The 18,912-nt window shown below is 41.2% G+C and overlaps 1 protein-coding gene across 2 annotated transcripts in view; it reads left to right on the top strand.

Moving 5' to 3' along the window:
- The first annotated feature begins 206 nt into the window (after positions 1–206).
- The window catches only part of LOC139373760 (protein lifeguard 1-like), a 34,525-nt gene continuing 15,819 nt past the window's right edge, over positions 207–18,912 (top strand). Inside the window, exon 1 of one of the 2 annotated variants that reach the window (XM_071114726.1) lies at positions 207–412. The gene's annotated coding sequence lies outside the window, so the exon portion shown is untranslated. The remainder of the gene's footprint in view (positions 413–18,912) is intronic. The other variant, XM_071114727.1, reaches the window with a different exon arrangement.

Genomic DNA, 18,912 nt, shown 5'->3' with positions numbered 1-18,912 from the left:
ATTCATGGGTAGTACAGTACACACCACTCTGTTTATTGTAAAGGTAGGACGCTGACACCCAAATGTATGCGTCACAGTTTGTCTTAACATAGTCATATTGTATTGACATCAAAACATGTTACTACTGCTCACTCAACGGTGAATATCATTTGTTTTCAATTAAAATAGCATATACATTTGTGTTAGGTTTGGTGATTCCCGCACATGACAATATCGTGAGATGACGCCAGTCACTGTAGTTCTCGCAATTGCGTGAAAAGCTGCTCAGAGTCTTACTAACTGGACGTTTCACATCGGAGGAGGCAGCAGGGTTTCGAAAGCGAAACATCAATTCAACGGGGATTGGCGTTGAATAATATATTAACGTTAACTACACTGTTTTGCTTGGTTAAAGGTACACGTACTAAAAAAGGTAAGGTTGCTTTTTATTTGGGAATTATTAGCTAAATTGCTTCTCATTTTTAGCAGTATAAACAAGCTAGCTAACATAACTTGCAGTAGCTACCTAATGGCTAGTAACGTAAACGTAGCTGGCTATTTGAACAGCCGTTATTTACTAAATTAACAAAGATGGTGTGTCTTATCGCCTAACGTTCTATCAATAACTAAAATACTGCAATATATTTTTGAATGTAGTATGATGACAACACTTTGGGGATTAAATGTCACACAGTTGGTTTAAAAAAATCTGATTACGATGTTAGCCTAGATTTTCAGCTACAATGTTGACGCGAGGCGTGAAATGCTTGTTCTACAACTTTCTCGAAATGATGAATGGATAGCTAAATCGGCTATTGTCTAGGTTTTTATTTTTACCCGTGGGCTAGCAAAATGTAGGTAGTCGCCAGTGTTGGCTTGCTAGCCTCTTATAGTTTCGAAACGCAATAACAATCTGTAATGAAACGTTAGATAATTTAACTAGTCAATCGTCTCGACACTCGTGCAACCTGCTCCCTTTTTCGTCTTCGAGTTAGCTGTGCTGTTGATTTGTAATTAGTGATACTGGGCCTATTCATCATTAACCGAATGACAACACTGTCTGTGAGGCATTTGCTGCAGATACATATACGCAACAAAGTAATCTGGGAACAGCGCTGTAAACGAGAATACCATGTGATGTAGCCATTCTGATAATTTCATCAAGCGGAGTAGGCAAGGTGCATCGAACTGATACGACGCCCATCGGCTGCGTTTTCACAGGCAGCCCAATTCTGAGTTTTTCTACAATAATTGGTATTTTGACCAATCAGATCTTTAAACATCAGATTATTTTCAGAGGGGATCAGATTGGCCAAAATACCAATGAATGAAACAAAATATTAAAATTGGGCTGCCTGTGTAAACGCAGTCATCGTGGTTTAGTTTAGGCCTGTGGATGTACAGCACTAATATGATGGGCGAAGTGAAAAGCCAGGATTACCAAACCGGTTGTAATGCCCGGATGCATTGTTTATATAATGCTAGCCTATTAGCTAACTAGTTGTATTATGAGGCAGACAGGGATGCTGTCAATGTTTACAGTAAATGTGCTTTGGTTGCAGCCAGTTAGCTGAAAAGAATGCACCAGGCAGTGTGGGCTTAAGTTCTCAGATAGGCCTATGGCCCAATTGTTTACTTTGTTGCAATGCATATAGTAGATTCCTATTAGTGCTGATATATCATCAAACGTGGCCCCTGGGTTCAAGCAGTTGCTGTCAGTTCATGCAGCTGACGTTTGTTTCTTTCTAGAAATGTGAACCAAATCACATTTTATTGGTCACGTACACTGTTTAGCAGGTGTTATGGCGGGTGCAGCGGAATGCTTATGTTTCTGTCAATCGATGCAGTAAATGTCAACAAGTACACAATTCAAAATGAAAAAATAATTGTAAAAATGTATTTAAAAAATTGACCAGTCTCAGACTTAGCCTCATTGTGATCGACTTCAAGGTCTTCAATTGTACTCAACAAGAAAAGACTCAACTTGCTGTTGCAGTCACAGGTCGTTTAGGGCTATCTTTTCTGACTTTATTTTACTGTCTCTTCCTGTTTTTACAGTTGAAGTTGGGGCTGGACTGTTTTCCTTTTATGGCCTAGCCCTAGCTTTTGACTATTGGAATATTCCTGGAACACTGTCCTCCTGGGGATGCATGATGTTAGGAAAATGTGGAGCAAATTAATTTAACACTGGCATGCATTCAATTTCATTGCAACCAAGAACACTTCCCTCTCCTGGCTTGCCTTTTGAGAGCTCCTCTGTGCATTACGTTAATTAATTGTATTATGGTTCATTTGGATCGTACTTTTTATCTACCGTGCTTCCCGAAACATTAAGTATGAGAAGGAGGGTGCAATTGCTAATACCTTCTGGCTCTTTATGTGGTTGAAGCATGCAACATCGTTCTATGTGATGGGCTTGAATCAGGTCCAGCCATTTATTGGATCTCTATGGCAGCCATGGAAATAACTGCTCTAACCACTTCTGATTTTTATTAGTTATTTTACTATTGGAGAGAGGAGAAAGTACAAGGGGGGTGTATGCAGGTTTACATAGAGGAGAGCCTTAGAGCCTAACTGAATTTTTTAAAAAAAATTAAAAAAAATGTACCTTCATTTATCTAGGCAAGTCAGTTAAGAAAAAATCCTTATTTTCAATGATGGCCTAGGAACAGTAGGTTAACTGCCTTGTTCAGGGGAGGAACGACAGATTTTTACCTTGTCAGCTCGGAGATTCGATCTTGCAACTTTTCGGTTACTAGTCCAAAGCTCGAACCACTAGGCTACCTGCCGCCCCAATGAACAGCGGTGACTGAATGCAAATATTACAGTTGATTAAAATATACATTTTGGGGGATGGCCCTGTCTTCCGGGGGATGGATGCTGGGATGGAAGTTAGCCCTTTGATGGGCAGCTGGCATCAGAACCCGCACAGCTTGTTTGAAGGAGGTTCAAATGACGGGACCTTCAGCTGGTGGGTTTGGGTGGAGGGTTGACGGTGGAAACTTTTGCTGCAAGTAAGAGGGATGAGGGGTAACCATTAGCTTAAATGTATTTCTCATGATTTCCACCCATGAGTGAAGAGAGGAAGGTGATAATTAAACAGCTATTCTTGTTGGTCTATTAGAAAGCATGGTGGAATTGCATTATTTTCCTGCGGCTCATTGGCTAGAGGATAACAAGTGACTGGCATTTCACACATGGTTAATTGATGGAGGAGGAGGAGTGACATGAAGTTGTGCTGTTGATGAGACCATTTGTAAACAAATAGAACGTTCCCGCTGTGCCCATAATTAAGGAAGTAATGTAAATTACATTGTACAACTGAACCAAAGTTTAATACAAGAAGGTGCATTCAGACCAGGACTTCCTGATTGAACTTCCATTAACTCCATTTTAAATTAGAATATGGTGGACATTTAGGCTTAACATTTGACATTTCATCACTCAAGCCTAAATATTTGCACATTAGATATCTATAATTTGAGCGACCCGAGACATTAGTCTCAAAGACATGAAACGTCCTGTCATTACTGTTTCTAGTGCATTGTATAGCCTAGTTCACCATCCAGTGTACTAACCCATGATGGATCCCTGCCATATATATACACACACAGTTGAAGTCAGAAGTTTACATACACTAAGGTTGGAGTCATTAAAACTTGTTTTTCAACCACTTCACAAATTTCTTGTTAACAAACTATAGTTTTGCCAAGTTGGTTAGGACATCTACTTTGTGCATGTCACATGTAATTTTTCCAACAATTGTTTACAGACGGATTATTTTAATTTATCATTTACTGTATCACAATTCCAGTGGGTGAGAAGTATACACACAATAAGTTGACTGTGCTTTTAAACATCAGGGGAAATTCAAGAAAATTGTGTCATGGCTTTAGAAGCTTCTGATAGGCTAATTGATATAATTTGAGTCAATTGGAGGTGTACCTGTGGATGTATTTCAAGGCCTACCTTCAAACTCATTGCCTCTTTGCTTTCATGGGAAAATCAAAAGAAATCAGCCAAGACCTCAGAAAAGAAATTGTAGACCTCCACAAGTCTGGTTCATCCTTGGGAGCAATTTCCAAACACCTGAAGGTACAACGTTCATCTGTACAAACAATAGTACGCAACTATAAACACCATGGGACCACGCAGGCGTCATCCAGCTCAGGAAGGAGACGTGTTCTGTCTCCTAGTGACGAACATACTTTGGTGTGAAAAGTGCAGAACAACAGCAAAGGACCGTGTGAAGATGCTGAAGGAAACGGGTACAAATGTATCTATATCCACAGTAAAATGAGTCCTATATCGACATAACCTGAAAGGCTGCTCAGCAAGGAAGAGGTAGGAAAATTGTGGATATATTGAAGCAACATCTCAAGACATCAGTCAGGAAGTTAAAGCTTGGTTGCAAATGGGTCTTCCAAATGGACAATGACCCCAAGCATACTTCCAAAGTTGTGGCAGAATGGCTTAAGGACAACAAAGTCAAGGTATTGGAGTGGCCATCACAAAGCCCTGACCTCAATCCTATAGAACATTTGTGGACAGAACTGAAAAAGCATGTGCGAGCAAGGAGGCCTACAAATCTGACTCGGTTACACCAGCTCTGTCAGGAGGAATGGGCCAAATTTCACCCACCATATTGTGGGAAGCTTGTGGAAGTTAAACAATTTGGTGATGCTATCAAATACAAATTGAGTGTATGTAAACTTCTAACCCACTTTGAATGTGATGAAAGAAATAAAAGCTGAAATAAATCATTCTCTCTACTACTATTCTGACATTTCACATTCTTAAAATAAAGTGGTGATCCTAAGACAGGGAATTTTTACTAGGATTAAATGTCAGGAGTTGTCCAAATGAGTTTAAATGTATTTGGCTAAGGTGTACGTACACACACAGTTGAAGTCTGAAGTTTGTGCTTTATTTATATATATATTATTATTAGAGGTCGACCGATTTAATCGGAATGGCCGATTTTAATTAGGGCCGTTTTCATAACAATCGGAAATCTGTGTTTTTGGCTGCTGATCTGCCGGTTTTTATTTTTTTCACACCTTTTTATTTCATCTTTATTTAACTAGGCAAGTCAGTTAAGAACACATTCTTATTTTCAATGACGGCCTAGGTACAGTGGGTTAACTGCCTTGTTCAGGGGCAGAACGACAGATTTTCACCTTGTCAGCTCGGGGGATCCAATCTTGCATCTTAACTAGTCCAACGCAATAACGACCTGCCTCTCTCTCATTGCACTCCACAAGGAGTTACACGAATGCAGCAAACCAAGGTAAGTTGCTAGCTAGCAAACAATCATAATCACTAGTTAACTACACATGGTTGATGATATTACTAGATATTATCTAGCGTGTCCTGCGTTGCATATAATCTGGCTGAGCATACAAGTATCTGACTGAGCGGTGGTAGGCAGAAGCAGGCGCGTAAACATTCATTCAAACAGCACTTTTGTGCGTTTTGCCAGCAGCTCTTCGTTGTGCGTCAAGCATTGCGCTGTTTATGACTTCAAGCCTATCAACTCCCGAGATGAGGCTTGTATAACTGAAGTGAAATGGCTAGCTAGTTAGCGTGCGCTAATTGTCGTTGTTGCTGGTTCGAGCCCAGGGATGAGCGAGGCGAGGGACGGAAGCTATACTGTTACACTGGCAATACTAAAGTGCCTATAAGAACATCCAATAGTCAAAGGTTAATGAAATACAACTGGTATAGAGGGAAATAGTCCTATAATAAACTACAACCTAAAACTTCTTACATGGGAATATTGAAGACTCATGTTAAAAGGAACCACCAGCTTTCATATGTTTTCATGTTCTGAGCAAGGAACTTAATCTTTAGCTTTCTTACATAGCACATATTGCACTTTTACTTTCTTCTCCAACACTTTGTTTTTGCATTATTTAAACCAAGTTGAACATGTTTCATTATTTACTTGAGGCTAAATTGATTTTATTGATGTATTATATTAAGTTAAAATAAGTGTTCATTCAGTATTGTTGTAATTGTCATTATTACAAATAAATAAACAAAAAATTGGCAGATTAATCGGTATTGGCTTTTATGGTCCTCCAATCTGTATTGGCGTTAAAAAATCATAATCGTTCGACTATATATACACACACACACCTTTGTACATAAAATACAAATCTAAATTAAAACATCAAAGAAAACACAAGTCCCCACCCCACCAGCATAAGGCATCTTGCTCGCCTTAGCAGCAGAGCAACAGTTCTGACCACCATATATAAGCCTGTGCTTTGTGTAGATGTCAGTCGTCGTGAGTCTCCCCTTAATTTTCCTAGTGAATGCGGCGAAGGGCTATGTCTGCATCCCAAATGGCTCCATATTGGTCCCGGGTCAAAAGTACTGCGCTACATAGAGAATAGGGTGCCATTTGGGGATCACCCTATATCTGTAGGAGCCAGGGATAGTGGTACTCTCTTCATCCATGAGGCGACTCCCTCCTAAGAGGATATTTCAGTTTATGGAACTCAACAGTGTTGCAAGCATTCTCTTCTTAATCATTCTACTCAATCGTGCTCCAAAAAAATGAAGTTTACAGTAGACCTCTGGTCATTGTGACATTGAGGCCTAAACTGGTTGCATGTTGGAACCTGTGATGGAAATGACATTGTTTGTTGTGACAATAAGTAGGGCCGGGACGATACCAGTATCGCGATACTCGTTAGTATCGTGGCAAGGAAACAAAACACGAAGCGGATTTTACTTCTCCAGGAAAACCGCCCTAATGTTGGAAACAAACATCATTATGTTGTCATCCAGAGTCACATGTATTTATTTTGCAAGCTATAGCACACAATATTTTACATACAGGTTTTTGAAGGACCAAAACGTTTCATCTGCTTCATGTTTGAATTTTTGCCATGGAAAAAATATTGCGATACTGGTTTCGTCACAGCCCTGACAATAAGACCAAACACACAATTTTGTGATGTGCCCCAACCATGGCTGTCCAACTAGCTGACAGCATGCTGGTGGAACATTTACCATTACATGAACTAACGGTGAGTTGATCACATGATGTGATTGTGTGTCACTGTCACATGTTGATTAGTCAGGGGCTCTGGGTTACTGTGCTGTTCACCTGGATAGGACTGAGACAGGTGTCTACTACTGTCTGGCTGCTGTCTATAGCTGTAGATTACAGCATTATGCTAATATTGGCCTTGCCTTGGCTTGCACTACAGATATGGGCCAGTAGTGTGTGAATAACACAGCATCAATGGGTCTAAATAGGTAAAATGCTAAATTAATCATTGTTGTCTTGACTATTTCCTGTTATGGATGGCTGAAAAATTAATTAGCATGTTTAGAGCTGCAGAGAAGTGCCGGTTTTCTTTCACTGACAGTCCCCTGGAAGACGGGAAGTGACTAAGCATCTTCTTAGACTGTAACCAAATATTATAACTAGCACTGTAACCTGATCAGTTTTGTCACACAGGTTTGGCAAATAACATGGGCGCACCTTGGGTGTTCTTGATCAATGTTTCTAGCTAATATCAGTGACAATGTTGTGTGCTCACTGGGCTATTTCCTAGAGCTGGTTTACCGGTAAATATATGTATGTGTGTGAAAGAGCGAGGATTACAGAAAGACGGGTGTCGTTGAAAGCTTGTGCTGTCAGCAAAGCTGAGCTGCTATTTAGTCCCAGACAGTCCCTAACTGAGCCTATCGATGAATTTGTCTACAGTAGTCTTTTTTTTGATTTTTTTTTTTTTTTTACCAATTTATCCCCCTTCAGAGGACAAAGGGTACTTTGTTTTTTTTTACAGCTTTTGGCTGTAACTTTGGATTGACAACCCCGTCATTCTTATTCGTAATTTAATTAATGGAATTAATAAATACAATTTTTAAAAATCCATAAAGAATTGTTTTTTTTCATCCATCAGTATATTTGAGATTCTGGAGGATAAAATTGAAATTGTAACCAGCATTGTTACGGTTGTTAGAACAGCCGCCAGGACTTATCAGATGATAAAAATTGCCTGTGTCTGAAATGAAACACTATTCACTATTTAGTGATTTACTTTTTAATTTTTTTTTTTACTCTTCCTTAAAGTAGTGGCATTATATAGGGAAGAGTGTGCTATTGTAATCTGTTATGCTCTTTAATGTGAATGTTGTGGAGCAGGATGCCAATGAATGTTACCCATCTGGTCGGCCCTCTGTGGTCAGACTAGTGAGACAGGATCAGGACAGACATGCTTTGGCAGCCAGAGGAAATGGGACAGTCAGTGTTTCATAATAACACCATTATTCAATGTGGCCTAAAAGAGGGGGGAGGGGGAGGGAGACTGCACCTGATGCTAGTGATCTGCCACTGCTGCTTTCTCTTGCTCGTCAGATTGAGTGTGAGAGACAGGATTAGTGCTGTGTTTTTCTTTTTTCTTCTTTTATTTAACCTTAATTTAACTAGGCAAGTCAGTTAAGAACAAATTCTTATTTACAATGACAGCCTAGGAACAGTGGGTTAACTGCTGTACACTGCCTGATTGATTGTACAAGCAAAGGGGACCCTATAATCTTTGGCTACATTTAACACTTTTCTCTTAGCTACTTCATGTAGCTAACATATTCATGCTTCACTTATTCCTGTTTGATATAGAAGATACTGTTGCACAAACATTCTGATTTTTAGGTCCACACCATTTATCTGGCTGTATTGCTAATTAAGTTTGTACTTTTATTAGCCAGCTAACTAGCGATTTAGGCCCAACTAATAGTGAAATTATAGAACGCTAGTAGATTTATATAAAAAAGTGAAAACAGCATCGTTGTCATCAACATTGTTGCATTGACCATGCAGTCTGAACGCAAGTGAAGACAAATGCGCTCTTTGAGTGACAGGGCGGGGCTAGGCTTGTATGGAAAGTGGCATGGAGAGAAATTAGAAAGTAGCGAAGTAAACTTTAAAAATGTGGCGATACTTACGGCGTATCACATTTAACAAACCAAACAACATCCTTTGGGGGCACAGTTTCCTGGAAGGTCTGGATGACTGTCTTTCCTTGTAGGTATTTTTGTGAAACACATCAAATCAAATTTTATTTAGTCACATACACATGGTTAGCAGATGTTAATGTGAGTGTAGCGAAATGCTTGTGCTTCTAGTTCCGACCATGCAGTAATAACCAACGAGTAATCTAACCTATCAATTTCACAACTACCTTATACACACAAGTGTAAAGGAATGAATAAGAATATGTACATAAAAATAATGAATGAGCGATGGCCGAACAGCATAGGCAAGATGCAGTAGATGGTATAGAGTACAGTATATACATATGCGATGAGTAATGTAGGGTATGTAAACATTCTATAAAGTGGCATTGTTTATTAAAGTGGCTAGTGATACATTTATTACATAAATTTTTTTCATTATTAAAGTGGCTAGAGATGAGTCGGTATGTTGGCAGCTGCCACTCAATGTTAGTGGTGGCTGTTTAACAGTCTGATGGCCTTGAGATAGAAGCTGTTTTTCAGTCTCTCGGTCCTCGCTTTGATGCACCTGTACTAGAGGTTTACCGATTATTGGAGGAACAAAAAAAGCCGATACCGATTAATTGGCCAATTTAAAATATAAAAAAATAATGATAATATTGATTTGTAATAATGATAATTACAACAATAGTGAAATAATTTTTACTTAATATGATACACCAATAAAATCAATTTAGCCTCAAATAAATTATGAAACATGTTCAATTTGGTTTAAATAATGCAAAAACAAAGCGTTGGAGAAGAAAGTAAAAGTGCAATATGTGCCATGTAAAAAAGCTAACGTTTAAGTTCCTTGCTCCGAACATGAGAACATATGAAAGCTGGTGGTTCATTTTAACATGAGTCTTCAATATTCCCAGGTAAGAAGTTTTAGGTTGTAGTTTATTATAGGACTATTTCTCTCTATACCATTTGTATTTCATTAACCTTTGACTATTGGATGTTCTTATAGGCACTTTAGTATTGCCAGTGTAACAGTATAGCTTCCGTCCCTCTCCTCGCTCCTACCTGGGCTCGAACCAGGAACACAACAACAACAGCCACCCTTGAAGCAGCATTACCCATGCAGAGCAAGGGGAACAACTACTCCAAGCCATTTCACATCGGTTACACCAGCCTAATCTCGGGAGTTGTTTGGCTTGAAGTCATAAACAGCTGCTGGCAAACGCACAAAAGTGCTGTTTTAATGAATCATCTCGAAAACAAGATGTTTATTCTTTCAGTGAAATACGGAACCGTCCTGTATTTTATCTAACGGGTGGCATCCAGAAGTCTAAATATTCCTGTTACATTGCACAACCTTCAATGTTATCTCATAATTACATAAAATTCTGGAAAATTAGGCGGCCCAAACTGTTGCATATACCCTGACTCTGCGTGCAATGAACGGAAGAGAAATGACACAATTTCACCTGGTTAGTATTGCCTGCTAACCTGGATTTCTTTTAGCTAAATATGCAGGTTTAAAAATATATACTTCTGTGTATTGATTTTAAGAAAGGCATTGATGTTTATGGTTAGGTACACATTGGAGCAACAATACGCACAGCATCGATTATATGCAACGCAGGACACGCTAGACAAACTAGTAATATCATCAACCATGTGTAGTTAACTAGTGATTATGATTGTTTTTTATAAGATAAGTTTAATGCTAGCTAACAACTTACCTTGGCTTACTGCATTCGCGTAACAGGCAATCTCCTTGTGGAGTGCACTGAGAGACAGGTGGTTAGAGCGTTGGACTAGTTAACTGTAAGGTTGCAAGATTGAATCCCCTGAGCTGACAAGGTGAAAATCTGTCGTTCTGCCCCTGAACGAGGCAGTTAACCCACCGTTCCTAGGCCGACATTGAAAATAAGAATGTGTTCTTAACTGACTTGCCTAGTTAAATAAAGATTAAATAAAGGTGTAAAAAAAAAATGTTTTTGGCCAAATCGGTGTCCAATAATACCGATTTTTCAGATTGTTATGAAAACTTGAAATCGGCCCTGACTAATCGGTCGACCTCTAACCTGTACTGACCTCACCTTCTGTATGATAGCGGGGTGAACAGGCAGTGGCCCGGGTGATTGTTGTCCCTGATGATCTTTTTGGTCTATTCTTTAAAAGTGCCTTCCTCACCATCTTAAATAAACATGCCCCACTCAAAAAATGTAGAACTAGGAACAGATATAGTCCTTGGTTCACTCCAGACCTTTCTGCCCTTGACCAGCACAAAAACATCCTGTGGCGTTCTGCATTATCATCGAATATCCCCCGTGATATGCAACTTTTCAGGGAAGTTAGGAACAAATATACACAGGCAGTTAGAAAAGCTAAGGCTAGCTTTTTCAAACAGAAATTTGCATCCTGTAGTACTAACTCAAAAAAGTTCTGGGACACAAGAGCACCTCCTCCCAGCTGCCCACTGCTCTGAGGCTAGGAAACACTGTCACCACCGATAAATCCACTATAATTGAGAATTTCAATAAGCATTTCTCTACGGCTGGCCATGCTTTCCACCTGGCTACCCCAACTGCCCGGCACCTTCCATAGCAACCCGCCAAAGCCCCCACCATTTCTCCTTCACCCAAATCCAGATCGCTGATGTTCTGAAAGAGCTGCATAATTTGGACCCCAACAAATCAGCCGGGTTAGACAATCTGGACCCTCTCTTTCTAAAATTATCTGCCGAAATTGTTGCAACCCCTATTACTAGCCTGTTCAACCTCTCTTTCGTATCGTCTGAGATTCCCAAAGATTGGAAAGCTGCTGCGGTCATCCCCCTCTTCAAAGGGGGTGACACTCTAGACCCAAACTGCTACAGACTTATATCTATCCTACCCTGTCTTTCTAAGGTCTTCGAAAGCCATGTTAACAAACAGATTACCGACCATTTCGAATCCCGCCGTACCTTCTCCGCTATGCAATCTGGTTTCAGAGCTGGTCATGGGTGCACCTCAGCCACGCTCAAGGTCCTATACGACATCATAACCGCCATCAATAAGAGACATTACTGTGCAGCCGTATTCATCGACCTGGCCAAGGCTTTCGACTCTGTAAATCACAACATTCTTATTGGCAGACTACAGCCTTGGTTTCTTAAATGATTGCCTCGCCTGGTTTACCAACTACTTCTCTGATAGAGTTCAGTGTGTCAAATCAGAGGGCCTGTTGTCCGGACCTCTGGCAGTCTCTATGGGTGTGCCACAGGGTTCAATTCTCGGACCGACTCTCTTTTCTGTATACATTTTCTGTATGCTCTTGCTGCTGGTGGTTCTCTGAATCACCTCTACACAGTCGAAGCCATTCTGTATGCTTCTTGCCCCTCTTTGGACTGTGTTAACTAACCTCCAGACGAGCTTTAATGCCACACAACTCTCCTTCCGTGGCCTCCAACTGCTCTTAAACGCAAGTAAAACTAAATGCATGCTATTCAATCGATCACTGCCCGCACCTGCTCGCCTGTCCAGCATCACTACTCTGGACGGCTCTGACTTAGAATACTGGGTGTCTGGTTAGACTAAACTCTCCTTCCAGACTCACATTAAGCATCTCCAATCCAAAATTAAATCTAGAATCGGCTTCCTATATCGCAACAAAGCATGCTTCACTCATGCTGCCAAACATACCCTTGTAAAACTGACCATCCTACCGATCCTCGACTTCGGTGATGTAATCTATAAAATAGCTTCCAACACTCTACTCAACAGATTGGATGCAGTCTATCACATTGCCATCCAAAGCCCCATACACTACCCACCATTGCGACCTGTACGCTCTCGTTGGTTGGCCCTCGCTTCATACTCGTCGCCAAACCCACTGGCCACAGGTTATCTACAAGGCTCTGCTAGGTAAAGCCCCACCTTATCTCAGCTCACTGGTCACCATAGCAGCACCCACTCGTAGCACGCGCTCCAGCAGGTATATCTCACTGGTCACCCCCAAAGCCAATTCCTCCTTTGGTCGTCTTTCCATCCTATTCTCTGCTGCCAATGACTGGAACGAACTGCAAAGATCTCTGAAGCTGGAGACTCACATCTCCCTCACTAGCTTTAAGCACCAGCTGTCAGAGCAGCTTACATATCTGTTACTGTAATTTAATTATGCCAATGTGCTTTCATCAATTGAAAGCCCTTAATCTATTTTATGAGAATTTGTAAGATTTCTTGTTTGCATAAAATAGACGCAGACCAGTCTTTAAATAATAGGTAATATAATTTATACTCGGAGCGCGCTCCCACTTAAACATGTGCAGCAGTTTATATACAGATCATGACGTCATTTCACTGCTTTAACAGAATCCCCTCCTCTCGACCGGGACAAAGTAAGGTGAAAAGTTCATTCTAACTTACTAACACACTCCCAGATAACTTTTGACCCCTCAACATTATCGATCACCACTGAACTGACAGTTTTAATTAACAGACAACCTAGGAATGCAATAACTGCCTTATCTAAAAACCCCAGAGCTAAGTGTCAGTAGGGTCAACCATAGGCTAACGACCTTATGTGTTTACACAGTCCACAACCCATTTGTTTCTGCCTAGTTGGAATGGTGTTCATTAACTTATTACTCATTGTCCGTGTCTCACAATCCCTTCTTATGAACTCATATTGTTAATCAGATATAATAAAACAGAGAATAAGTTTACTTACAGTTCCATTTAAAATGATTTGTTCAGTCATATTAATCATCATTTCCTAACAATATCACTGCACCTGTACATAGATAGCCCATCTGTAAACAGCCCATCTAACTACCTCAACCCCATACTGTATTTATTTATCTTGCTCCTTTGCACCCCAGTATCTCTACTTGCACATTCATCTTCTGCCGATCTACCATTCCAGTGTTTAATTGCAATATTGTAGTTACTTCGCCACCATGGCCTATTTCCTTAACTTACCTCATTTGCGCTCACTGTATATAGACTTTTTGTTCTACTGTATTATTAACTGTTTGTTTTGTTTATTCCATGTGTAACTCTGTGTTGTTGTTGTACAGTGGGGCAAAAAAGTATTTAGTCAGCCACCAATTGTGCTAGTTTTCCCACTTAAAAAGATGAGAGGCATGTAATTTTCATCATAGGTACACTTCAACTATGACAGACACAATGAGAATTTTTTTTCCAGAAAATCACATTGTAGGGTTTTTAATGAATGAATTTGCAAATTATGGTGGAAAATAAGTATTTGGTCACCTACAAACAAGCAAGATTTCTGACTCTCACAGACCTGTAACTTCTTCTTTAAGAGGCTCCTCTGTCCTCCACTCATTACCTGTATTAATGGCACCTGTTTGAACTTGTTATCAGTATAAAAACACCTGTCCACAACCTCAAACAGTCACACTCCAAACTCCACTATGGCCAAGACCAAAGAGCTGTCAAAGGACACCAGAAACAAAATTGTAGACCTGCACCAGGCTGGGAAGACTGAATCTGCAATAGGTAAGCAGCTTGGTTTGAATAAATCAACTGTGGGAGCAATTATTAGGAAATGGAAGGCATACAAGACCACTGATAATCTCCCTCGATCTGGGGCTCCACGCAAGATCTCACACCATGGGGTCAAAATGATCACAAGAACGGTGAGCAAAAATCCCAGAACCACACGGGGGGACTTAGTGAATGACCTGCAGAGAGCTGGGACCAAAGATCAAAGCCTACCATCAGTAACACACTACGCCTCCAAGGACTCAAATCCTGCAGTGCCAGATGTGTCCCCCTGCTTAAGCCAGTACATGTCCAGGCCCGTCTGAAGTTTGCTAGAGAGCATTTGGATGATCCAGAAGAAGATTGGGAGAATGTCATATGGTCAGATGAAACCAAAATATAACTTTTTGGTAAAAACTCAACTCGTCGTGTTTGGAGGACAAAGAATGCTGAGTTGCATCCAAAGAACACCATGCCTACTGTGAAGCATGGGGGTGGAAACATCATGCTTTGGGGCTGTTTTTCTGCAAAGAGACCCAGGACGACTGATCCGTGTAAAGGAAAGAATGAATGGGGCCATGTATCGTGAGATCTTGAGTGAAAACCTTCCATCAGCAAGGGCATTGAAGATAAAACGTGGCTGGGTCTTTCAGCATGACAATGATCCCAAACACACCGCTCGGGCAATGAAGGAGTGGCTTCGTAAGAAGCATTTCAAGGTCCTGGAGTGGCCTAGCCAGTCTGATCTCAACCCCATAGAAAATCTTTGGAGGGAGTTGAAAGTCCGTGTTGCCCAGCAACAGCCCCAAAACATCACTGCTCTAGAGGAGATCTGCATGGAGGAATGGGCCAAAATACCAGCAACAGTGTGTGTGAACCTTGTGAAGACTGACAGAAAACGTTTGACCTCTGCCATTGCCAATAAAGTATTGAGATAAACTTTTGTTATTGACCAAATACTTATTTTCCACCATAATTTGCAAATAAATTCATAAAAAAATCCTACAATGTGATTTTCTGGATTTTTTATTTATTTTTTGTTCTCATTTTGTCTGTCATAGTTGAAGTGTACCTATGATGAAAATTACAGGCCTCTCATCTTAAGTGGGAGAACTTGCACAATTGGTGGCTGACTAAATACTTTTTTGCCCCACTGTATGTATCGATTGCTATGCTTTATCTTGGCCAGGTCGCAATTGCAAATGTGAACTTGTTCTCAACTTGCCTACCTGGTTAAATAAAGGTGAAATACATTTTTTAAATCTTGAAGCTTGGAATCCGATTGGTCGGACCAGCGTTGAACAGACCTGAGCACGGGCACTACCTGTTTTTGTTCTGTCTATATGTTTTGGAGCAACAAAATGGAGTCGTGGTCAGGTTTTCCGAAAGGAGGGCGGGGTAGGGCTTTATATGCATCGCGGAAGTTAAAATGACAATGATCCAGGGTTTTGCCAGCCCGGGTCGCGCATTTGATATGCTGATAAAATTTAGGGAGCCTTGTTTTCAGATTAGCTTTGTTAAAATCCCCAGCTACAATACATGCAGCCTCAGGATATGTTGTTTACATGGAGTCAAATGAAGTTATTTTAGGGCCGCCCATGTGTCAGCTTGAGGGGGATATACACGACTGTGATTATGATCGAAGAGAATTCTCTTGGTAGATAATGTGGTCGGCATTTGATTGTAAGGAATTCTAGGTTAGGTGAACAAAAGGACTTGAGTTCCTGTATGTTGTTATGATCACACCACGCCTCGTTAATCATAAGGCATACACCCCTGCACTTCTTCTTACCAGAGAGATGTTTGTTTCTGTTGGCGCGATGCGTTAAAAAGCCAGTTGTCTGTACTGACGTATCCCGAGTGAGCCATGTTTCTGTGAAACAAAGAACGTTACAATCTCTGTCTCTCTGGAAGGCAACCCTTGCTCGGATTTTGTCTACCTTGTCAAGAGACTGGACATTGGCGAGTAGTATGCTCGGGAGCAGTGCGCAATGTGCCCGTCTACGGAGCCTGACCAGAAGACCGCTCCGTCTGCCCCTTCTGCGGTGCCGTTGTTTTGGGTCGCCGGCTGGGATCCGATCTATTGTCCTGGGTGGTGGACCAAACAGGATCCGCTTCGGGAAAGTCGTATTCCTGGTCGTAATGTTGGTGAATTGACAATGCTCTTTATATTCAGTAGTTCTTCTCGACTGTATGTAATAAAACCTAAGATTTCCTGGGGTAACAATGTAAGAAATAACACAATTTTTTTTTTATAAAAAAAATAAAAATACTGCATAGTTTCCTAGGAACGTGAAGCGAGGCGGTCATCTCTGTCGGCGTTGGAAGTTGGGTTCTAGTCAGTCAACTGGTAACTTGTCTTCAAGATTCTTGCAAAACAAAAGTTAGGTTTACTTATATGTAGTTGAACTTTTATTTTTGTTTCACTGCGTAGCCTAAACACTGCTTGGTTAAAAAAAACAAACATTAATCAGAAGTATCCTTTCAGGTTCTGATAAACATGGCTTTTTTTTGCTTATGCTGTACAACCAGTTATCAAATGTTACGCCAGTCAGTATGATACATTTTAGTATGACCTGATGGTGGTGTAAAAAATGTATTGGGGTGGTCAACAAAGCAAGATGACATCAATTCGTGGCAGGGCACAAAGCATTCTCTCCAGTGAGAGTGTATTATTTGGATTATGCCTAGATGTGAACAAAGTGGTCTGTCATTCTACATCCTTCCATTTCAGTCTACCTAGAATCATGTTGTCAGTTGGAATTGGGGTTTGAAATAATGTCACTATTCGAATAGTATCATGAATTTTTGACCGATATCCGGATATTCAAAATATTGTTTTTAAACGTATGTTTTTTTAACTTGTGCACTGCTGAGCAAGCGATAGAGAGAGGCTGGTACTCTATTGTTGCAGCTTCCATCTGGAGAGGGAGAGAGCGCCAAGACTAGCTAACTTGTAGCAGCCAGGTGAGTGCGGTTACATGCACACAATAATACGATTATTGTGGAGAGTCGGATTAATATAATAGTTTGATTAAAACGTTTACATGCTTTGCCTTTTTACATGAAATCAGGCTACCCGATGGCGATTTTCTGCAATAATCAAGGGTGCAAATCAAAATAAACGTTCTACAACAGTAACCATGTTCTTTTTGGGAAGCATATTTGATTCTGAGTTCAGACATACACTGCTCAAAAAAATAAAGGGAACACTAAAGTAACACATCCTAGATCTGAATGAATGAAATATAATTTTTTTCTTTACATAGTTGAATGTGCTGACAACAAAATCACACAAAAATTATCAATGGGAATCAAATTTATCAACCCATGGAGGTCTGGATTTGGAGTCACACTCAAAATTAAAGTGGAAAACCAGACTACAGGCTGATCCAACTTTGATGTAATGTCCTTAAAACAAGTCAAAATGAGGCTGAGTGTGTGTGTGTGGCCTCCACGTGCCTGTATGACCTCCCTACAACGCCTGGGCATGCTTCTGATGAGGTGGCGGATGGTCTCCTGAGGGATCTCTTCCCAGACCTGGACTAAAGCAACTCCTGGACAGTCTGTGGTGCAACGAGACATGATGTCCCAGATGTGCTCAATTGGATTCAGGCTGGGGAACGGGCGGGCCAGTCCATAGCATCAATGCCTTCCTCTTGCAGGAACTGCTGACACACTCCAGCCACATGAGGTCTAGCATTGTCTTGCATTAGGAGGAACCCAGGGCCAACTGCACCAGCATATGGTCTCACAAGGAGTCTGAGGATCTCATCTCGGTACCTAATGGGAGTCAGGCTACCTCTGGTGAGCACATGGAGGGCTGTGCGGCCACCCCACACCATGACTGACCCACCGCCAAACCGGTCATGCTGGAGGATGTTGCAGGCAGCAGAACGTTCTCCACGGCATCTCCAGACTCTGTCACATGTGCTCAGTGTGAACCTGCTTTCATCTGTGAAGAGCACGGGGCGCCAGTGGCGAATTTGCCAATCTTGGTGTTCTCTGGCAAATGCCAAACGTCCTGCACAGTGTTGGGCTGTAAGCACAACCCCCACCTGTGGGCGTCGGGCCCTCATACCACCCTCATGGAGTCTGTTTCTGACAGTTTGAGCAGACACATTCACATTTGTGGTCATTTTGCAGGGCTCTGGCAGTGCTCCTCCTGCTCCTCCTTGCACAAAGGTGGAGGTAGCGGTCCTGCTGCTGGGTTGTTGCCCTCCTACGGCCTCCTTCACGTCTCCTGATGTACTGGCCTGTCTCCTGGTAGCGCCTCCATGCTCTGGACACTACGCTGACAGACACCGCAAACCTTCTTGCCACAGCTCGCATTGATGTGCCATCCTGGATGAGCTGCACTACCTGAGCCACTTGTGTGGGTTGTAGACTCCGTCTCATGCTACCACTAGAGTGAAAGCACCGCCAGCATTAAAAAGTGACCAAAACATCAGCCAGGAAGCATAGGAACTGAGAAGTG

This window comes from Oncorhynchus clarkii, chromosome 18 (genome assembly GCF_045791955.1).
Source record: "Oncorhynchus clarkii lewisi isolate Uvic-CL-2024 chromosome 18, UVic_Ocla_1.0, whole genome shotgun sequence".
NCBI classification, from domain to species: domain Eukaryota; kingdom Metazoa; phylum Chordata; class Actinopteri; order Salmoniformes; family Salmonidae; genus Oncorhynchus; species Oncorhynchus clarkii.
The sequence above is the reverse complement of the archived record's forward strand: the minus strand, read 5'-3'. Positions and strand labels throughout refer to the sequence as shown.